Below are 24,969 nucleotides of genomic sequence, written 5' to 3' on the forward strand. Positions count from 1 at the left end.
ATTAAATAATTAAAATTAGAAAACATTGGTAAAATATTATATTGTCATTTAAAGAATTATAGATTTACATCTTTTGAACGCAATCAACTTGCCAGATTTAAAAATAACCTTACTGGGAAATCACACTTTGCAATAATCTGAGCACTGTGCCCAGAAAAATACGCGTTGCGATACAGACTAGACGTCATGTTGGGGAGATCTAAAATCGAAAATACTATGTAAATAATCCATTACCTTTGATTCTCTTCATCAGATGTCACTTCCAGGTATCACAGGTCCATAACGAATGTAGTTTTGTTCAAAAAAGCTCATCATTTATGTCCAAAAATCTCCGTCTCGTTAGCACATGATGTAAGCCAGCCGGACTTCTCGTCATGAACGAGGGGAAAAAATATATTTCCGTTCGTTCAAACATGTCAAACGTTGTATAGCATAAATCATTAGGGCCTTTTTTAACCAGAACATGAATAATATTCAAGGTGGACGAATGCATAGTCTTTTATAACGTATTGGAACGAGGGTACCCAACATGAAGTAGCGCGCCAGGTGTCTAATGGGACATCACCGTTCCATGGCTCTTGTTCGGTCAGATCTCCCTCCAGAAGACTCAAAACACTTTGTAAAGGCTGGTGACATCTAGTGGAAGCAATAGGAAGTGCCAAAATATTCCTAAACCCCTGTGTTTTTCAATGGGATAGGTTTAAAGTCAATACAACACATCAGGTATCCACTTCCTGTCAGAAAATGTCTCAGGGTTTTGCCTGCCAAATGAGTTCTGTTATACTCACAGACACCATTCAAACAGTTTTGGAAACTTTAGAGTGTTTTCTATCCATATATAATAAGTATATGCATATTCTAGTTACTGGGTAGGATTAGTAACCAGATTAAATCGGGTACATTTTTTTTATCCAGACGTGCAAATGCTGCCCCCTAGACCCAACAGGTTAAAGCCGGTCAGCAGTGAGGATACAGGCAGATACTCCTGTGCTGTAGCAAACCATGAGGATCTCCACTCTCCTGAAGAGTCTCTCACTGTCACATGTGAGTATGTGGGATATAATTCTAGAACTATACACTGAGTATACAAAACATTAAGAACACCTGCTTTTTCCTTGACATAGACCAGTTGTCCACAACTGGCGGTCCATAGGCCGAATTTGGTTTGCGGGTGGTTTTATTTGGCCCCCCACAAGTTTTCTGAGCAAGGTAAGAGTACACATTGTTGCATTATACTATGTGTACTCTTACCTTTTCTGTCATCCTCTTTACCAGATGGCCAAAGGAACACCTCGGTGTCAGTCAGTCCCTCTGGTGAAATAGTGGAGGGCAGTTCAGTTACTCTGACCTGCAGCAGTTATGCCAACCCACCTGTGGACAAATACACCTGGTACAAGAAGAATGTAACCTCACCAAAAGCATCAGGACAGAGTTACAGCATCACTAACATCAGCTCTGAGGACAGTGGAGAATACTACTGTGAGGCCCAGAATGAAGTTGGAGCAAAAATATCAAAGCTTGTTCCTGTAAATGTTTTGTGTAAGTATTGCATATCATCTCCATTTTCTACTCTATTTTACTTTAATTGTGATTTTACAGAAATATCTTCTGAACTCAAAAGGAAAGTATTGTGACACACTTTTCTATCAGATAAACCAAAGACCACCTCAATATCAGTCAGTCCCTCTGGTGAAATAGTGGAGGGCAGTTCAGTGACTCTGACCTGCATCAGTGATGCCAACCCACCTGTGGACAAATACACCTGGTACAAGAAGAATGTAACCTCACCAAAAGCATCAGGACAGAGTTACTGCATCACTAATATCATCTCTGAGGACAGAGGAGAATATTACTGTGAGGTTGAGAATAAATATGGACGTCTCAACTCTTCTTCTGTGTTTGTGGACGTTCACTGTGAGTACACCTAATCTTCATCTCTTCATTGGTTATCACACAGGTTAACAACAATAAATAATAGTTAGCAATGTTAGACACTTACCATACCATATGACATAGAATTAATAGGCATATCATTAGTAATATTACACACTTGCCATACTATATGACATAGAATTAATAGGCATATCATTAGTAATATTACACACTTACCATACCATATGACATATAATTAGTAGGCATATAATTAGTAATATTACACACTTACCATACCATATGACATAGAATGAATAGGCATATAATTAGTAGGCATATAATTAGTAATATTACACACTTATCAGACCATATGACATAGAATGAATAGGCATATAATTAGTAATATTACACACTTATCAGACCATATGACATAGAATTAAATAAATATTGTTTCATTTTGTTATTCCCTGGTTTCCCTTATATCTCCACCATGCATTTATAATCTCATGATACTACAGCAGTGTTTCCCTGGTTTCCTCTATGTCATATCTCCACCATGCATTTATAATCTCATGATACTGCAGCAGTGTTTCCCTGGTTTCCTCTATGTCATATCTCCACCATGCATTTATAATCTCATGATACTACAGTAGTGTTTCCCTGGTTTCCTCTATGTCATATCTCCACCATGCATTTATAATCTCATGATACTACAGCAGTGTTTCCCTGGTTTCCTCTGTCATATCTCCACCATGCATTTATAATCTCATGATACTACAGCAGTGTTTCCCTGGTTTCCTCTGTCGTATCTCCACCATGCATTTATAATCTCATGATACTACAGCAGTGTTTCCCTGGGTTCCTGTGGTGGTGGTGGTGGTGGGGGCTGTCCTGACTGCTGGAGCTCTTCTAGTCACCATCTACTGCTATATGAAGAGGTGAGACAGCCATCTACATATACTGTATTAGTAACATATCAAACTCCACAAGAGGTCAGTAGAGAGCAGAACTCACTCTGTCCCTCATTACAGGAGATCCACAGGAGGAAGTGATGCCACAGCAGACACACAGGTAATAATGTCAAAAACCTAAGTTATTTCAATCCTATAATACCACAGACATAGACAGTAAGTGAATGGATTCATGTATTTGTGTTTTATGCCGTATTGAGTGTTTGTGTTTCTGTGTCTCTCTCAACAGAGTGTCCATCCTGATCCTAACAGTGAGACGTACACAGCTCTGAACATGAAGACCAGGTCATCAGAGTATGACACCCTTGTAGTAAGTCGCTTATAATGCAGTTTGTGTGTCCATGTACATAACAGTGTTAGAGGGAGTGCTGTGTAAAGTGCTCATTCAATGTGTCTTCTTTCAGAATGTGAGGGGACTCCCCAGTGACACAGCCCCTCAGATAGATACTGAGCTCTCCGATTATGAGAAATGAAGAGAACCACCACAGAACCTGGACTGAAGAGAACCACCACAGAACCTGGACTGAAGAGCTCCAGCATCAAACCAAAGCTAGGCCTCACAATGCTATTCTATTACTATCATATTGCTTTCTAATCTAGAATGTTTAAGACAATGAGCTTTAACTTTTGAGTAAATGATGGAATTTAGATTGTTCTCCTAATGATAAATACAGTATGTGCACTACCGTTCAAAAGTTTGGGGTCACTTAAAATGTACTTGTTTTTGAAAGAAAAGCAAAAAATGTTGTCCATTAAAATAGCATCAAATTGATCAGAAATGCAGTGTAGACACTGTTAATGTGGTAAATTAATATTGTACCTGGAAATGGCAGATGTTTTATGGAATATCTACATAGGTGCACAGAGGCCCATTATCAGCAACCATCACTCCTGTGTTCCAATGGCACGTTGTGTTAGCTAATCCAAGTTTAAAATTGTAAAAGGCTAATTAATCATTAGAAAACCATATTGCAATTATGTTAGCACAGCTGAAAACTGTTGTCTGATTAAAGAAGCAATGAAACTGGCCTTCTTTAGACTAGTTGAGTATCTGGAGCATCAGCATTTGTAGGTTCGATTACAGGCTCAAAATGTCAACTTATCTGTTTACTGTCTATAGATTGTATTGCTTATCTTTTTTCATGGGATTTTATCAATTCCAGATTTTTATAACATATAAAGTTTTGGCTTGTCTTAGTGACACAAAAAGGAATTATATTGACAGGAGATTTTAAATATTTGTAGCTCTCGAGTTGCTCCTGATGTGTTAAATACGTTTTACTTCGTATTGCTGTCAGATATTATTGGGCATTTTATATTTTATATTATGTAATACCATATTGTTCAGTGTCATAATATTATTAATTATTACGTATTTTAGATATATTGACTACATGTTGTAAATAAGCTCAAATATAGACAACAAATAATTGATTCTTTTGTTAATTTACATTGAATCATAACTATCCATTCAGCTTGTTTCTTGTATTTCTGCCTGTTGGACACATGATGGTGCCATTGAACCAAATAACCATGAGTGGCTACACACACACACACACACACACACACACACACACACACACACACACACACACACACACACGTCTAGACCTTGCCAGATTCGTGTGGTACGGGTATGTTGCTCCCTAGACTACTGCAGGAGTACTCTAATGTAAGTTGTCAAACAGATTTCCTGGGTGGTAATGATCTGGATGGACTATTTCTACTTTGATCTTATTTCTTTGGGAATGGTTTGTACTCCTAATGGTGTCTGGAGCTCTACCCCTCTGCCCTATCAGACGCTCAGAAGTCCATCCAGCTCGCCCCTGATTGGCCAAAGGGATACTTCCTCAAGGGAAGTGCACTGATGGGGTTAAAGGTCAGTGTCTGAGCTCTCTACTGTGAAAGTGGAAATTGCTGACAGTGTGTGTGTCTGTCGGTGAAATCTGACTCTCAATCTCTTTTCCTTCATTTTATCTCCCCTCTCTTCCCCCCTGCTCTCTCTCGCTTCATCTCCCCTCTCTCCCCCATCCTCTCTCCCTCCCCTCTACCTCCTCTCACTCACCCCTCCTCCCATCCCTCCCATCTTCTCTCTCCAGCTGTATGGTGAGGCAGAACAGGCCATGGATCAGGAGTTAAAGCTGGATCAGGAGTGAGATGAGTCCTCCACTGAGGTCTTCAACTGCAAGGTCCTGCAGCTCATGGTGAGGGGAGACAGGGGTCAGACTCCAGCGTAATGGAGTTGGTGGTAGTAGAGTTGGATAACGCAATGTGTCTGAAGCTGAGGTTTGGTTTTCTGTCTCTCTCTTTCTCCTGTAGGATCTGGGTTTTGAGGAGGTGCAGAGATAGTTGCTGCTGGAGAAGTTTACCACGGTGCAGGCTGCTCTCGGCTCCCCTCTCAGGACTCCAGTTGTGGACCCCTCCTCCCCTCAGAACTCCAGTTGTGGACCCCTCCTCCCCTCGGTACTCCAGTGGTGGACCTCTCCTCCCCTCAGGACTCCAGTGGTGGACCCCTCCTCCCCTCAGAACTCCAGTTGTGGATCTCTCCTCCCCTCGGTACTCCAGTGGTGGACCTCTCCTCCCCTCAGGACTCCAGTGGTGGACCTCTCCTCCCCTCGGGACTCCAGTGGTGGATCTCTCCTCCCCTCGGGACTTCAGTGGTGGACCTCTCCTCCCCTCGGGACTCCAGTGGTGGACCTCTCCTCCCCTCGGGACTCCAGTGGTGGACCTCTCCTCCCCTCGGGACTCCAGTGGTGGACTTCTCCTCCCCTCGGGACTCTACTGGGTGTGTATGTTTATCTCTGGGTGTCATACCTGGGTTGTTAGTGAGACTCTAGACCATGTTATCCCACTGAGCTAAAGTCTAGGCATTAGCTCCAGGAGCTAACATGAATCTCCAGGTCTAAGACAAGGTTCTCATCATTACAGACCGGCTAAGTTCACTGAAATCACACCGAGTCTGTTGTTTGGTTATTCCATATCTAAATTATACATAATTTAACGTGAGTGTATATATACCTACAGTTATAGGTTCTATAGACTGTCCAGAATAGCACCCTATTCCTACATAGTGCACTACTTTCAACCAGAGCCTCATGGTCTTGGTCAAACAGTGCACTGTGTAGGGGATAGGGTGCCATTTAGGTCACATTCATAATGTTCTGTTGTTGTAAGGTTGCTGTCGTGGATTTATTCTGACCATGGTCCCCTCCCTTCCTCTCATCCTCAGGGGGACCCCTGTCCCTGTCTCTGGGTGGGGTACGTCACCATGGACCTCACTGAGAAACACATGTTGGACCTCTTCAAAACGTATGACCATCATGCCCCATTTCTATCTGTTTTAGTTCAGTATCTATGTTTCTATCTGCATGTTAGAACACACTTGGGAAAGGGTTGGGAATCGGGACCTCAGTCTCAGGGACCTTATTACCAGTTTGTTATTCTGTTTTTGATCCAAATGGATGAGGACATGATTGGGACATATGAAGAGAGACAGGAGGCTGCAGTAATGTTGAGATGCCAGTACGGAGAGCTCTAGTCTAGAACACAGGAACCTTCAGTTGCACTTTGATGGAGATGATGAGGGATGGGTCACATTGTCATGGGTGTCGTAGGGTGTAGACTAAAACGCAGCGGGTAAATGTATACTCATCTTCTTTTTATTAGTGAAGAAGGAAAAACACAAACAAGGTATACAAAAACAAACGAACTAGACAGTCTCGTCAGGCATACAGCAAAACAAGAAACAATCTCCCACAATTCCCAAAACAAACACACTCCTAAATATAGGACCTTCAATCAGAGGCAACGATAGACAGCTGCCTCCAATTGAAGGCCCCAATCCCCATACCTAAACATAGAAATACAATACCCTAGCACAGACATAGAACTAACAACATAGAACTAACCAAAAAACCCCGGACTAATAAATCAAATACCCCTCTACATGAACACTTACTCAAACACACCCTGAACCACATAAAACAAATACCCCCTGCCACGTCCTGACCAAACTAATAAGAACAAATAACCCCTTTACTGGTCAGGACGTGACACACATTATGTGAGTAAACACATTAAGAGACCATATAGAACAGTCAACACTTTGTTATGGATCTGTATTGAAAGAAAACACTACATTGAAAATGGGCTGCATTTAGCCTCTTTAAAAAAATGTAGACCCACTCCTCAAATGAAGAAATGCAAATAGCTATGCAGTCTTTAGCAGTACATCCCTTTCTGACATGCTGTTGATGCATGTGATTGTCTTAAATCCCTGACTACTTTCACAACGTGTCAATCAATCACTAAAATCACTAAATCATATACTTGTGTATACGTACTGTATCATTTTATTTTTACTTACATTTTTTACCTCTGTTTTGGTTGTTACATCAGGGCCAGTATTCATTAAGTGTCTAAGAGTAGGAGTGCTGATGTAGGATCAGGTCCTACCGGTTCATATAATAATGATCTAAAAGGCTAAACTGATCCTAGATCAGCTCTCCTAGTCTACTCTGAGAATATGGACCCTGGACTGTTTTAATGTATCAGGTGGAGTTATTCACCAGCTATAGAGTGAGTTGTTGTTTATGTTTCTAAGACTGCAGGGTGGGAGATGCAACAATGGCCTTGAGAACAGCAGGAAGTGTGTTGGTGGTCTTTCTCTGGTCTGTAGCAGGTAAGGTCTCATTCATAACTGTTTTAGTAATGTTATCTTAATGTTATTCTGGTGTGTTCAGTGACATCATCTGTTAGGGGCTTATTCTGTTTTCTGGAATAGTTGTCTTTCACACCTCACTGAGTGATGCTTAGGCCCTTTCTGTGGTTTCCATTCACACTCAACTCAACAACTACTGTACGGCAACAAAGTATGGACAAACGCTGTTAGTGTGAGCAAATGGGTCTGTAATGTATAATCACTATAATGTGTGACTGTGTTTCAGTGGTACTGGGTCAGTATGTCTGGAGTGTGACTTACACCACTCAGACTATCTGTACCTTGAAGGGCTCAACAGTGGAGCTGTCCTGCTCTTACACATATCCCAGAGGTTATACAGTCACAAAAAAATTCTGGTTTACCAAACTTTATACCGTGACTCTGAGTGATGACCCAGACCACAAAGGTTGTGTGATTTACCATAGAGATAATAAGAATGGTCACACTCTGACAATCACAGACCTGAGAGAGAAAGACTCTAAAGATTTATAACAGATCAGACTGGAGGGAAATATACTGGTGATCCTGGAGTCACTCTGTCTGTTACAGGTACAGTAACATTCTATATACTGGTGATCCTGGAGTTACTCTGTCTGTCACAGGTACAGTAACATTCTATATACTGGTGATCCTGGAGTCTCTCTGTCTGTAACAGGTACAGTAACATTCTATATACTGGTGATCCTGGAGTCACTCTGTCTGTCACAGGTACAGTAACATTCTATATACTGGTGATCCTGGAGTTACTCTGTCTGTTACTGGTACAGTAACATTCTATATACTGGTGATCCTGGAGTCACTCTGTCTGTCACAGGTACAGTAACATTCTATATACTGGTGATCCTGGAGTCTCTCTGTCTGTAACAGGTACAGTAACATTCTATATACTGGTGATCCTGGAGTCACTCTGTCTGTCACAGGTACAGTAACATTCTATATACTGGTGATCCTGGAGTCTCTCTGTCTGTAACAGGTACAGTAACATTCTATATACTGGTGATCCTGGAGTCTCTCTGTCTGTAACAGGTACAGTAACATTCTATATACTGGTGATCCTGGAGTCTCTCTGTCTGTCACAGGGACAGTTACATTCAATATAGCTAAACCGTCGAATTACATTTAGTTATGGAGAATTGTCTTGGTTTGTATAGTCTGTATAACGTAGGATGTCTTCCATCTGTGTATTACAGTGATAACTCAGTGATAAAGGGATTTACAGTGAAATTGTTTTTTGGTCACACTTTAATTGGATGGTCTGGATAGTACATCTGTAGATGCAACTCCATGTACTCCATCAGCAGTGAGGATGAAGACAGTTACTCCTGTGCTGTAAAACGCCATGAGGATCTCAGCTCTCCTGCAGTGTGTGAGTATATACACTGTGGGGATATACAGTACAATAGTTCAGTATTCTACATTCAAGCAAAAGAGACAGGTCTTACTTACCAATCATCATTATAGATAAAAAATATATTTATTTTCCTCATTGTTAATATTATGTTGACTAAATCCACTGTATTTTACATCAGATAAACCAAAGACCATAGTGTCAGTCAGTCCCTCTGGTGAAATAGTGGAGGGCAGTTCAGTGACTCTGACCTGCAGCAGTGATGCCAACCCACCTGTAGACAAATACACCTGGTACAAGAAGAATGTAGCCTCACCAATAGTATCAGGACAAAGTTACAGCAACACCAACATCAGATCTGAAGACATTGGAGAATATTACTGTGAAGCTGGATTGAAATGCTTACTAATGGGTATATTTCCAACAATGCAGAGTAAAACAATGTAAATAGTGACACAAGGAATAAATACTCAGTGAATAACAAGTAAAAATAACATGTCTATTTACCAAATCAAATCAAGTACCTAGTTGATGTGCAGGGATATGAGGTAATTGAGGTGTTTATGTACATACATATAAGGGCAAGGGGGATACCTAGTCAGTTGCATGACTGAAGGCACCACTGAAGGCATTCAACTGAAATGTGTCTTCTACATTTAACCCAACCCCTCTGAAACAGAGCAGCACGGGGGGGGGGGCTGCCTTAATCGACGTCATCGGCGCCAGGGATCAGTTGTTGTTGGGGGTTAACTGCCTTGCTCAAGGACAGAACTGCATATTTTTCCAACTAGCCTGTTCAGGGATTCGAACCAGCGCTCTTAACCTCTAGGCTACCTGCCACCCCATAGGTAGGAGCAAAGTGGCTAGGCATCAGGACAGATAATAGATTAAGATGTAGCAGCAGCTTATGTGGAGTAGTAGCAGCAGCATATGTGGTGAAAGTGTGTGTGTGTGTGTGCGTGTGTCTGTGTGTTTTTGTGTGTGTGGTGTTAGTATCAGTATACATGTGTGCTCATGTTATGTGTGTGTTGGCATATGTCTGATTGTATCACACAGTCGTCTGGAACATCTGGTACTCTCATGCGTGGTTCAGTGTTGCTTGCGTCGAAGCGAGCATAGAAGGCATTTACTGTAGCTCGTCTGATAAGCTTGTGTAACTGGGCAGCTCGCGGCTGGATATCCCTTTGGAATCCGTGATAGTTTGCAAGCCCTGCCACATCCTTCAAGCTTCAGAGCCAGCATAGTAGGATTCAACCTTAGTCCTGTATTGACGCTTTAACGGTTTGATTGCTTAACCTAGGTCGCAGCGAGATTTCGTATAAGTGTCCGGATTAGTGTCCCACTACTTGAAAGCGGTTTTGCCAAAGGGAGGGCAAGGGAGGGCCTTTTATACGTGTGTGGAGTAAAAGTGATCCAGAGTTTTGTCGCCCCTAGTTTCACAGGTGACATGCTGGTAAAAATTATGTAAAAGTGTTTGTTTTCCTGCATTAAAATCACCTTCCATGAGAAACTCTGCCTCTAAATGTGTAATTTTTTGTTTGCTTATGGCTCTTCATAGCTTGTTGAGTGAGGTCTTAGTGACAGCATGGATTTGTGATGGTAAATAGAAAATTATGAAAAATATATTCTGAGCAAAAATATAAACGGAGCATGTAAAGTTTTGATCCAATGTTTCATGAACTGAAATAAAAGATCCCAGAAATGTTCCATAAACACAACAAGCTTATTTCTTAAAAACATTTCCGCACAAATTTGTTTACATCCCTGTTCGTGAGCATTTTTCCTTTGCTAAGATATTCCATCCACCTGATGGGTGTGGCATATCAAGAAGCTGATTAAACAGTATGATCATTACACAGGTGCAACTTGTGCTGGGGACAATTAAAAGGCCACTCTACATTGTGCAGTTTTGTCACAAAACACAATGCCAAAGATGTCTCAAGTTTTGAGGCATGCTGACTTTAGGAATGTAAACTTTAGGAATGTAAACCAGAACTTTAGGAATGTAAACCAGAACTGTTGCCAGATAATTGAATGTTAATTTCTCTACCATATGCCGCCACCAACGCCGTTTTAGAGAATTTGGCAGTGCGTCCAACCGGCCTCAGAACCGCAGACCACGTGAAACCTCACCAGCCCAAGACCTCCACATTCAGCTTCTTCACCTGCAGGATGGGCTGAGAAGAGCCACCTGGACTGCTGATTTAACTGTTGCTTTCCTCAACTGAAGAATATCTGCATAAACTGTCATAAACTGTCTCAGGGAAGTTCATCTGCATGCTCTTCGTCCTCACTAGGGTCTTGACCTGACAGCTGTTTGGCATCGTAATCGACTTCAGTGGGCAAATACTCACCTTCGATGGCCACTGGCATGCTGGAGAAGAGTGCTCTTCATGGATTAATTCCGGTTTCAACTGTACTGGGCAGATGGCAGACAGCGTGTATGGCGTAGTCTGGGCAAGCGTTTTGCTGATGCCAACATGTGAACAGAGTGTCCCATGGTTGCGGTGGGGTTATGGTATGGGCAGGCATAAGCTACAGACAACAATCGATGTCAATTTGAATACAGAGAGATACTGTGATGAGATCCTGAGGCTCATTGTTGTGCTATTCATCCGCCACTGTCACCTCATGTTTCAGTATCATAATGCATGGCCCCATGTCGCAAGGATTGTAAACAATTCCTGGAAGCTGAAAATGTCCCAGTTCTTCTATGGCCTGCATACTCACCAGTCTCCTTTTGAGAATGCTTTGGATGCTCTGGATCGATGAGTACGACAGCGTGTTCCAGTTCCTGCCAATATTCAGCAACTTCGCACAGCCATTATAGATTAGTTGGACAACATTCGACAGGCCACAGTCAACAGCCTGATCAACTCTATGCGAAGGAGATGTGTCGCACTGCATGAGACAAATGGTGGTCACACTAGTTTTCTGATCCACACCCCTACTTATTTTTAATGGTATCTGTGACCAACAGATGCATATGTGTATTCCCAGTCATGTGAAATCGATAGATTAGGGCCTAATACATTCATTTCAATTGACTGATTTCCTTATATGAACTGTAAGTCAGTAAAATGTTGTTTTTTTCAGTGTAGATGACAACTCTCTTGGTAAACAGAATTTTCTACTGTTTATCACAAGGTATTCTAACTCAGGCAAGCAAAACCTTGAGACTTCCTTAACAAAGAGACACACCCCTCCTCCCTTCGACTTACCAGAGTCTACCATCCATTCTTGAAGATGCATACACTCTTAGAGAAAAGGGTTCCAAAAGGGTTCCTTTTAAGTTCTAGATAGAACCCTCTTTGGTTCCAGGTAGAACCCCTTTCAGTTACATGTAGAACACTCTGTGGAAAGGGTTCTACATGGAACCCCAAAAGGTTCTACCTGTAATTCAAAAAGGTTCTTCCTGGAACCAAAAGGTTTCTTGAAAGGGTTCTCCGATGGCGGCAGACAAATAACCCTTTAAGTTTCTAGAAAGCAGAATTTTATTGTGTAGACAAACCAGCAAGATGTATAACTCAAGAAAAACGTATGATATTACAGTTTTCCAGGTCCCGGTGATAGGATAGAACATAGCTCATCCAGTTTGTTCTCCAGTGATTGCACGTTTGCCAATATTTATTTATTTTCTATTTAACCTTTATTTAACTTGGCAAGTCAGTTTTAACCTAATTCTTATTTACAATACAACAGAGGGCAATGGCGGTCTATTTGATCGCCGAATAATCTCATCAGGATGCCTGCTCGCTTGCCTCTCTATCGCCCCCATCTCCTCTTTCGAGTCCCGGGGGATTAGGGCCTGGTCCGGAGTAAGCAGAACGTCAATAATTGCCATCTCGTTGAAGTAGAAATGTTTGTCCATATCAAGATAAGTGATCACTGTGCTGATGTCCGGAAGATGTTTTCGGTCAGAGGAAAGTTATTAAGATTAGCGTAAAAAATACACAAAACAGCAGAGTAGGTCAAAAGCCTGTAATTCAGCTGCCATCCACTGCAGCTCCATCTGCTGTTCACAAGGGCCAACACTGTAACATAATATGATAGTGGCATGTTCTGAGGTACAGACATCAATGTTTGTGTGCTTATTAAATGTGACTTTTTCAAGCCAGTGTCACGTTTCATTAGTTTGTTATGTTGTTATTATGTTGTTATTAGCCCAACATTATTGAGGACATTATTATTAGGTACCGGTACTATACATAATGGCCAACAGTGTCTGTGTCCCAAATGGCACCCTTTTCCCTTAATAGTGTACTGCTATTGACCAGGGCACATAGGGTGCCATTTGGGACACAGTCAGTGTAACTGAATATGAAAGTGGCATTATATAACTGGCCATCGTATGAAGAGACGCTGCAGTAATTGTTGAGATGCCAGTAGGGAGAACTCTAGTCTAGATACTGGAACGTTCAGTTACACTTTGAAGCAGCTGATGAGGAGTGATGGGAATGGGTCATATTTTGCCTCTTTTAAAAATGTAGGGCCCACTCCTCAGAAGAATAAGAAAGGCAACCCTGTTCTGACATACTGTTAATGTATGTTAATGTCTTTATGCCTTGACTAGGCTACTTTTAAAATGTGTCAACCACAGAACTCACACTTACAGTAAGCAACTTATTGTTTCTCTGCACTACCAGTAAGTGTTGTTGGTTTAGATGAACTAACTCAGCATCACCTTCCTGTCATCCATAGACCTCTACAGACTGAACCATATCAGAGTTATTTATATGGACATTATACTGTATGTCCTTCATTAGCACTTTATATTCACAGAATAGTATATGGACAACATGCCCCTCGCAGGTGCCGTGCTAGAGCGGGCATCCAGCCTGGTAGGAGGATGCCTGCGCAGCGCATCTGGTCGCCGGTACGCCTCCGAGGACCAGGCTACCCAACTCCCGCTCTACGCACGGCTACCATCAGGCCCCTGCACAGCCTAGTCCGCCCTGTACAAGCACCCCGCTCGTGCAGGGCTACTAGTTCCATCCAGCCAGGACGGGTTGTCTTCTGGGAAGACTTTCCACTAGATGTTGGAACATTGCTTCCATTCAGCCACAACAGCATTAGTGAGGTCGGCACTGTTGTTGGGCAATTAGGCCTGGCTCGCAGTGTGCGTTCCAATTCATCCCAAAGGTGAGATTGAGGTCAGGAATCTGTGCAGGCCAGTTAAATTCTTCCACAAACTTCGACAAACCATTTCTGTATGGACTTCGCTTTGTGCACAGGGGCATTGTCAGGCTGAAACAGGAAAGGGCCTTCCCCAAACTGTTAGCACAAAGTTGGAAGCATAGAATCATCTAGAATGTCATTGTGCACTGTAGTGTTAAGTTTTCCCTTCACTGGAACTAAGGGGCCTAGCCCGAACCATAAAAAACAGTCCAAGACCATTATTCCTCCTCCACCAAACATTACAGTTGGCACTATGCATTTGGGCAGGTAGCGTTCACCTGGCATCTGCCAAACCCAGATTCGTCCTTCAGACTGAAAGATGGTGACGCGTGATTCATCCCTTCAGAAAACGTGTTTACACCGCTCCAGAGTCCAATGGTGGCGAGCTTTACACCACTCCAGCCGACTCTTGGCTGCTCTGTCATGGGAACCATTTCATGAAGCTCCCGACGAACAGTTGTTGTGTTGATGTTGCTTCCAGAGGTAGTTCGGAACTCGGTAGGGAGTGTTGCAGCCGAGGACAGACAAATTTTACGCGCTTAAGCACTCGGCGGTCCCGTTCTGTGAGCTTGTGTGGCCTACCACTTCGCGGCTGAGCCGTTGTTGCGCCTAGACGTTTCCACTTCACAATAACAGCACTTACAGTTGACCGGGCAGCTCTAGCAGGGCAAAACTTTGACAAACTGACTTGTTGTAAAGGTGGCATCCTATGACGGTGCCATGTTGAAAGTCACTGAGCTCCTCAGTAAGGCCATTCTACTTCCAATGTTTGTCTATGGAGATTGCATGGCGGTGTGGTTGATTTTATACACCTGTCAGAAACAGGTGTGGCTGAAATAGCTGGATCCACTCATTTGAAGGGGTGACCACATACCTTCGTATATATTGTATATTCCGGAGTATATTAATGCCTTGTTTCCTTTTACTCCAGATGTTGTGTTGGAGATGGATCCTACATCTGTGTCAGAGAGGGAGAATGTCACACTGACATATAGAACCATATGTACACTGGACCCCATCACAGCCTACAGTTGGTATAAGAATGGACAGCCTATACCAAACAGCAACACCTACTCTCCTGTCTATATCCTATTCTCAGTCAGCAGTGAGCATACAGGCAGATACTCCTGTGCTGTAGAAAGCCATGAGGATCTCTCCTCTGCTGAAGAGACTCTGTGTCAGATGTAAGTACATGGGGTTTAAATCATTAGTTTGGTACATTAACATTGTAATTATTTTTGATCTATCTCCAGTTGTATTCTTTATTAAGTGACATCATGTTGGAACCTCAGAGCATGTGCTTTTCATTTTTCTCAATGTAATTATTTTAATCTATCTTGTAAAATGCCCCGATGTACTTTATTTGCTAAATCTAATGTCTCCAGAAAGCCAAGATAATATATAATACAACCAAGATGTAAATGTATTTTTAATGGTCCTTCATCAGATGGCCCAAAGAACACTTCAGCATCAGTCAGCCTCTCTGGTGAAATAGTAGAGGGCAGTTCAGTGACTCTGACCTGCGGCAGTGATGCCAACCCACTTGTGGACAAATACACCTGGTACAAGAAGAATGCAGCCTCACCAAAAGCATCAGGACAGAGTTACAGCATCACTAACATCATCTCCGAGGACAGAGGAGAATACTGCTGTGAGGCTGAGAATAAATATGGATGTCTCAACTCTACTTCTGTGCATGTAGATGTTCATTGTAAGTACACCAATCCTTCTCTTTTGATCTGAGATTGACACATTTTATATTTTATTTCACTCATACAATCATAAGTCCAAATGTCATGATGTTCCTCATGTTAAACACTGTTTTAAAACACCGTTTTGCTACATACTGTCCACCAGACGGCCCAAAGAGCACCTCAGTGTCAGTCAGTCCCTCTGGTGAAATAGTGGAGGGCAGTTCAGTGACTCTGACCTGCAGCAGTGATGCCAACCCACCTGTGGACAAATACACCTGGTACAAGAAGAATGTAACCTCACCAAAAGCATCAGGACAGAGTTACAGCATCACTAACATCAGCTCTGAGGACAGAGAGGGATACTACTGTGAGGCTCTGAACATTATAGGGAGAGAGACTATCCCTGTCCATGTTAATGTTATATGTAAGTATGTCACATTCTGTCCATTGTTGGTGCTCTGTAATTTTACAGATTTCATTCTGACATCATGCATTTATAAACCCATGATACTGCAGCAGTGTTTCCCTGGGTTCCTGTGGTGGGGGTGGGGGCTGTCCTGACTGCTGGAGCTCTTCTACTCACCATCTACTGTACTCTGAAGAGGTGAGTCTTTCATTGAGATATACTGTTAGTTACACATCAACCTCCACTAGAGGTCAGTAGAGAGCAGAGCTCACTCTGTCCCTCATTACAGGAGACACACAGGAGGAAGTGATGCCACAGCAGACACACAGGTAATAATGTCAACAACCAAAGTTATTTCAATACCAATGCAGCAGACACAGGCAGGAAGCAAATACATGTATGTATGAGTATTTGTGTTTCTGTGTCTCTCTCTGTTTCTGTGTCTCTCTCTCTCTCTCTCTCGACAGTGTCTCCATCCTGATCCTAACAGTGAGACGTACACAGCTCTGGACATGAAGAGTATGACACCCTGGCAGTAAGTCTGTTATAATGCAGTTTGTGTGTTTGTGTGTCCGTGTACATAAAAATGTTAGAGGGACTGGTTCATCAAGTTCTCATTCAATGTGTCTTCTTTCAGAATGTGAGGGACTCCCCAATGACACAGCCCCTCAGATAGACACTTAGTCCTCTGATTATGAGAACTTAAGAGAACCATCACAGAACCTGGATTGAAGAGAACCACCACATTACCTGGATTGAAGAGAACCACCACATAACCTGAAGAGCTACAGCATCAAACCAAAGCGAGGCTTCACAATACTATTCTCTTACTATCATAATACTTTCTTATCTATTAGGTTTACCAGACAATGAGCTTTAACTTTTGAGTAAATGCTGGAATTTAGATTGTTCTCCTAATGATAAATACAGTATGTATATAGATGATCAATACAGTATGTATATAGATGATAAATGGGATAGATTATGCTTCTGCTCTTTTTCTATAAGATTTTGCCATTTCCAGATTTGATTACATTTCACGTAGAAATATGTTGAACCATTCATTAGCTCTGCTCCTTCAGGGTAGCAGTAAGCTATACCACTCCCCCAGCAGGAACACAGAACCTAACTGGTGGAGGCTGGGGTGGTGGGAGGAGCTAGAAGCCAGCTCATAGTAGCAGCAAGTGGCAGCAGGATGAGTGAGCAGACCTGGTCAGCCTAAATAAACCACCAAATATGGTGGACGTAAATGATACTAGCCTCTAATTGGTGCAATCTCTGCTGATGCGTCAGCTGAGACGGGCACTCAGGTTAATTTTCTGAACTGGCTCCGCTTAATTTCAGAAAGAAAACACCACATAGAAATATGTTTAACCATTTACAGTGCATTCGGAAAGTATTCAGACCTCTGGACTTTTTCCAAATTTTGTTACATTACAGACTCATTCTAAAACGGATTAAATTGATTATTTCCCTCATCAATTTACACACAATACCCCATATTCACAAAGCGAAATGTTTTGTCAATTATAAAAAACAAATACAGAAATACCTTATTTACATAAGTGTTCAGGGCCTTTGCTATCGGACTTGAAATTGAGCTCAGTTGCATCCTGTTTCCATTGATCGTCCTTGAGATGTTTATACAACTTGATTGGAGTCCACCTGTGGTGAATACAATTGATTGGACATGATTTGGAAAGACACATCTGTCTATATATGATCCCACAGTTGACAGTGCATGTCAGAGCAAAATCCAAGACAGGAGTCGAAGGAATTGTCCATAGAGCTTAGAGACAGGATTGTGTTGAGGCACAGATCTGGGGAATGGTACCAAAACATTCTGCAGCATTGAAGGTCCCGCAGAACACAGTGGTATCTATCATTATTAAATGGAAGAAGTTTGGAACCACCAAGACTCTTCCTAGAGCTGGCCGCCCTGAGCCAAACTGAGCAATCGGGGGAGCACCTCAGGGAGGTGACCAAGAACCTTCCCGAAGGACAACCATCTCTGCAGCACTCCACAGATCAGGCCTTTATGGTTGAGTGGCCAGACAGAAGCCACTCCTCAGTAAAAGGCACATGAAAGCCCGCTTGGTGATTGCCAAACGGCACCTAAAGGACTCTCAGACCATGAGAAACAAGATTCTCTGGTCTGTTTAAACCAAGATTGAACTCTTTGGCCTTGAATGCCAAGCGTCACGTCTGGAGGAAACCTGGCACCATCCCTACGGTGAAGCATGGTGGTGGCAGCATCATCCTGTGGGATGTTTTTCAGTCGCAGGGACTGGGAGTTTAGGAAGGATCGAGGCAAAGATGAATGGAGCAAAGTACAGAAAGATCATTGATGAAAACCAGCTCCGGGAGAGCTCAGGACCTCAGACTGGGGCAAAGGTTAACCTTCCAACAAGTCAACGACCCTAAGCACACAGCCAAGACAATGCATAATTGGCTTCAAGACAAGTCTCTGAATGTCCTTGAGTGGCCCAGCCAGAGCCCGGACATGAACCCGATCGAACATCTCTGGAGAGACAGCTGCGCAGCAATGCTCCCCATTCAACCTGACACAGCTTGAGGGGATCTGCAGTGAAGAAACTCCCCAAATACAGGTGTGCCTAGCTTATAATGTCATACCCAAGATGACTTGAGGCTGTAATCGCTGCCAAAGGTCTATCAACAAAGTAATCCGCTAGCGGAACGCCTCACCAATATCCAATGGTATAGAGTGGCGCGAATTACAAATACCTCAAAAATGCAAAAACTTCAATTTTTCAAACATATGACTATTTTACACCATTTTAAAGACAAGACTCTCCTTTATCTAACCACACTGTCCGATTTCAAAAAGGCTTTACAGCGAAAGCAAAACATTAGATTATGTCAGCAGAGTACCCAGCCAGAAATAATCAGACACCCATTTTTCAAGCTAGCATATAATGTCACAAAAACCCAGAAGACAGCTAAATGCAGCACTAACCTTTGATGATCTTCATCAGATGACACACCTAGGACATTATTTTATACAATACATGCATGTTTTGTTCAATCAAGTTCATATTTATATCAAAAAACAGCTTTTTACATTAGCATGTGACGTTCAGAACTAGCATACCCCCCGCAAACTTCCAGGGAATTTACTAACAATTTACTAAATTACTCACGATAAACGTTCACAAAAAGCATAACAATTATTTTAAGAATTATAGATACAGAACTCCTCTATGCACTCGATATGTCCGATTTTAAAATAGCTTTTTGGTGAAAGCACATTTTGCAATATTCTAAGTACATAGCCCAGCCATCACGGGCTAGCTATTTAGACACCCGGCAAGTTTAGCCTTCAACAAAATCAGATTTACTATTACAAAAGTTTGATTACCTTTTGTTGTCTTCGTCAGAATGCACTCCCAGGACTGCTACTTCAATAACAAATGTTGGTTTGGTCCAAAATCATCCATCGTTATATCCGAATAGCGGCGTTTTGTTCGTGCGTTCCAGAAACTATCCGAAATGGTAAATCAGGGTCGCGCGCTAAATATTCCCTTACCGTACTTCGAAGCATGTCAACCGCTGTCTAAAATCTATTTTTATGCAATTTCTCTCGTAAAAAAAGCGATAATATTCCGACCGGGAATCTCCTTTTCGGTAAACAGAGGAAAAAACACAAAGACGGGGGCGGCCAGTGCACGCGCCTAAGCCCACAGTCCCTTGATCGGCCACTTGAGAAAGGCGATAATGTGTTTCAGCCTGGGGCTGGAATGACGACATTCAGGTTTTTCCCGGGCACTGAGAGCCTATGGAAGACGTAGGAAGTGTCACGTTAGAGCAGAGATCCTTTAATGGATAGAGATGGCAAAGAAGTTCAAGAAATGGTCAGACAGGGTACTTCCTGTACAGAATCTTCTCACGTTTTGGCCTGCCAAATGAGTTCTGTTAAACTCACAGACACCATTCAAACAGTTTTAGAAACTTTGGAGTGTTTTCTATCCAAAGCTAATAATTATATGCATATTCTAGTTTCTGGGCAGGACTAATAATCAGATTAAATCGGGTACGTTTTTTATCCAGCCGTGAAAATACTGCCCCCTAGCCATAACAGGTTAATGCAAAATAGATTTGGGGTTTAAAATTCAATTAAGCTGCTTTATTTTAGGGGATTAGTGAAGGCAGGTAATTTTGTACCCTTAGGACAAGGGGAGTATACAGAATGTTAAGACTACACAAGGGTTAATTTGTGATGGAACCTTCAGTAGCACATTGATGCAGCTGATGAAGAGTGATGGGAATGGGTCACATTTTGTCTCTTGTAAAACATGTAGGCCCACTCCTCAAATAAAGAAATGCAACTACAGTATGCTGACTTTAGACCATTTTCTATTTAGATACAGTAACATCCCTTATGTGACATGCTGTTGCTGCATGTTAATGCCCTGACTAGGCTACTTTTAAAATGTGTCAACCACAGAACTCACACAGGCTACGCCTGCTTCTACTAATACTTACAGTAGACTACTTCTTGTTTCCAACCATTACCAAGAAGTTGACCTACTGTTCAAGACCTCTCCCCTTCACTTCACTCTGTAAGTACACTTGAAGATATCTTGAAATATTGTTTTTGGTAATTTGTTTTTAGTCATACATCAAGTATTTCAGGGTAATGTATCGTTTAACTTTTTGTTTTAATTTGACCTGTGTTTTGCCTGTTACTTCAGGGTTCATATTCATGAACAACCTCAGTAGGAGAGGTGATCTAGGATCCATAAAATTATGATCTAAAAAGCAAATCTGATCCTGGAACAGCACTCCTACTCTAAGACACTTCCTGAATATGGCCCTGGCCTCTGTTGATGCGTTTAGTTTAGTTTATTCATGTGCATTTATTTTTTGGTTTGTTTGTTTAGGAGTAGTATTAACATGAGACACAGTGATGGTGGGTTGTGTTTAGGAGTAGTGTTAACATGAGACAGTGATGGTGGGTTGTGTTTAGGAGTAGTATTAACATGACACAGTGATGGTGGGTTGTGTTTTGTTGGTTTAGATGCACACTCAGTGTCAATTCCCTGTTCTACTTTCCTGTCTGTCCTCTGACAGGCCTCCTGAATTATATCAGAAATCTGTATATCATCATTAGACTATACAGAATATGGTTCTCTGTAGCTCAGTTGGTAGAACGTGGCACCTGCAACGTTATGGGTTTGGTTACCAGGACCACCCATATGTAAAATATATGCACATGGCTGTAATTTTCTTTGGATAGTTGAGTCTACTAAATGGCATAATTTATGGACAGCAGACTACAATAAACTACACCGTCAATACAGCAGACTATGGTGATGTTCATTGATGCCTCTGCTAGATAAAGCTACTACCAGTACTGTACAACAGAGGAGGCTGGTGAGCGGATAAATAGGAGGATGGACTCATTGTATTGGCTGGAACGAAGGAACACCCTCCATTTTATTTTGTTCCCATTACTGCACAAATGAATGAGGACCTCAAATGAGGACTAGAGAGTGCAGTAATGTTGAGATGCCAGTAGGGAGAGCTCTAGTCTAGAACACTAGAACCTTCAGTACCAGGAGTAATGGGAATGGGTCATATTTTGCCTCTTTTAAAAATATATTTTCTGACATGTTGTTCATGCATGTTAATTTTTTATTTAACCTTTATTTAACCAGGTAGGCAAGTTGAGAACAAGTTCTCATTTACAATTGCGACCTGGCCAAGATAAAGCAAGCAGTTTCACACATACAACAACACAGAGTTACACATGGAGTAACACAAACATACAGTCAATAATATAGTAGGAAAATACATCTATATACAAAGTGAGCAAATGAGGTGAGATAAGGGCAAAAAAGGCCATGGTGGCGAAGTAAATACAATATAGCAAGTAAAACACTGGAATGGTAGATTTGCAGTGGAAGAAAGTACAAAGTAGAAATAGAAATAATGGGGTGCAAAAGAGCAAAATAAATAAATAAATAAATACAGTAGGGGAAGAGGTAGTTGTTTGGGCTAAATTATAGATGGGCTATGTACAGGTGCAGTGATTTGTGAGCTGATCTGACAGCTGGTGCTTAAAGCTAGTGAGGGAGATAAGTGTTTCCAGTTTCAGAGATTTTTGTAGTTCGTTCCAGTCATTGGCAGCAGAGAACTAGAAGGAGAGGCGGCCGAAGGAGGAATTGGCTTTGGGGGTGACCAGAGAGATATCCCTGCTGGAGCGCGTGCTACAGGTGGGTGCTGCTATGGTGACCAGCGAGCTGAGATAAGGGGGACTTTACCTTGCAGGGTCTTGTAGATGACCTGGAGCCAATGGGTTTGGCGACGAGTATGAAGCGAGGGCCAGCCAACGAGAGCGTACAGGTCGCAGTGGTGGGTAGTATATGGGGCTTTGGTGACAAAACGGATGGCACAGTGAGAGACTGCATCTAATTTATTGAGTAGGGCATTAGAGATTATTTTGTAAATGAGATCGCCGAAGTCTTACATTTCTTAAAACCCTGACTAGACTACTTTTAGATGTATCAACCACAGAACTCACACTTACAGTAGGCTACTTCTTGTTTCTCTGCACTACCAGTAAGTGTTGTTGGTTTAGATGAACTGACTCAGCATCACCTTCCTGTCATCCATAGACCTCTACAGCCTGAACCATATCAGAGTTATTTATATGGACATTATACTTCATTACCACTTTACATTCACAGAATAGTATTTGGACAACAGGCTACATTAGACTATATATGGACAACAGGCTACATTAGACTACAGTGCATTCGGAAGGTATTCAGACCGCTTGACTTTTTCCACATTTTATTAAGTTACAGCCTTATTCCAAAATTGATTATATTATTTGTTTTCCTCGTCAATCTACACTCAATACCCCATATTGACAAAGCAAAAACTGGTTTTTAGAAATGTATTAAAAAACAGAAATACCTTATTTAACATAAGTATTAAGACCCTTTGCTATGAGACTCGAAATTTAGCTCAGGTGCATCCTCTTTCCATTGATCATGCTTGAGATGTTTTTACAACTTAATTGGAGTCCACCTGTGGTAAATTCAATTGATTGGACATGATTTAGAAAGGCAAGTTTGGAACCACCAAGTTTCTTCCTAGAGCTGGCCGCCCGGCCAAACTGAGCAATCAGGGGAGAAGGGCCTTGGTCAGGTAGGTGACCAAGAACCCGATGTTCACTCTGACAGAGCTTCAGAGTTCCTCTGTGGAGATTGGAGAACCTTTCAGAAGGACATCCATCTCTGCAGTCCACCAATCAGGCTTTCATGGTAGAGTGGCCAGACAGAAGTCACTCCTCCATGAAAGGCACATGACAGCCCACTTGTAGTTTGCCAAAAGGCACCTAAAGGACTCTCAGACTATGAGGATCACAATTCTCTGGTCTGATGAAACCAAGTCTGAAGGAAACCTGGCATCATCTCTACGGTGAAGCATCGTTGTGGCAGCATCATGTGGCAGGTAGCCTAGTGGTTTGTTTTCAGTGGCTACCTGCTGGGGCGGCAGGTAGCCTAGTGGTTAGAGCGCTAGGCCAGTAACCGAAAGGTTGCTAGATTGAATCCCCGAGCTGTCAAGGCTGCCAAGGTAAAAATCTGTCGTTTTGCTCCTGAACAAGGCAGTTAACCCACTGTTCTTAAGTTGTCATTGTATATAAAAATTTGTTCTTAACTCACGTGCCTAGTTAAATAAAGGTAAAATAAAACATTTGCAGAGAAGAATGTGAGAAACTGCCCAAATACAGGTATGCCAAGCTTGTAGTGTCATACCCAAGAAGACTCAAGGCTGTAATTGCTGCCAAAGGTGCTTCAACAAAGTACTGAGTAAAGGGTCTGAATATTTATGTAAAAGTGATATTTCAGTTTGTTATTATAGGGTATTGTGTGCAGATTGATGAGGGAAAAAAACTATTTAATCCATTTTAGGATAAGGCAAAATGTGGAAAAAGTCAAGGGGTCTGAATACTTTCCAAATGCACTGTGTATATGGACAACAGGCTACATTAGACTATATATGGACAACAGGCTACATTAGACTATATATGGACAACAGGCTACATTAGACTATATATGGACAACAGGCTACATTAGACTATATATGGACAACAGGCTACATTAGACTATATATGGACAACAGGCTACATTAGACTATATATGGACAACAGGCTACATTAGACTATATATGGACAACAGGCTACATTAGACTATATATGGACAACAGGCTACATTAGACTATATATGGACAACAGGCTACATTAGACTATATATGGATAACAGGCTACATTAGACTATATATGGATAACAGGCTACATTAGACTATATATGGATAACAGGCTACATTAGACTATATATGGATAACAGGCTACATTAGACTATATATGGATAACAGGCTACATTAGACTATATATGGATAACAGGCTACATTAGACTATATATGGATAACAGGCTACATTAGACTATACAATATGAACAGCAGCATTCAATACTGCTAGCTAAGGCTACTGCTGCAATTTACACAAGGGTCAACAATGTAACAGAATATGACAGTGCCATGTTGTACAGTGTTTTTTTGCTTAAATGTGAATGTGTCAAGTAGTAGACAGTGTTCTGTTTCACTATTCAGATTTATTGTCAGTTTGTTATGTTTTATTAGCCCATCATTACTTAGAACATTTTTTTAGGAGATTGTAGTAATGTTGAGATGCCAGTAGGGAGATCTCTAGTCTAGAACACTGGAACCTTCAGTACTACTTTGATTCATCT

The 24,969-nt window shown here is 41.8% G+C and overlaps 1 long non-coding RNA gene across 1 annotated transcript; it reads left to right on the top strand.

Annotated features, from left to right (window-relative positions):
- Positions 1-2,901: 2,901 nt before the first annotated feature.
- On the top strand, positions 2,902-4,144 carry LOC145859314 (uncharacterized). Its single transcript, XR_014379513.1, has 3 exons — positions 2,902-2,943; positions 3,073-3,153; positions 3,248-4,144. It is a non-coding gene; the product is annotated as an uncharacterized LOC145859314 (long non-coding RNA).
- Positions 4,145-24,969: the final 20,825 nt, after the last annotated feature.

Source organism: Salmo salar, chromosome 12 (assembly GCF_965601325.2).
Source record: "Salmo salar chromosome 12, fSalSal1, whole genome shotgun sequence".
Lineage (NCBI taxonomy): Eukaryota > Metazoa > Chordata > Actinopteri > Salmoniformes > Salmonidae > Salmo > Salmo salar.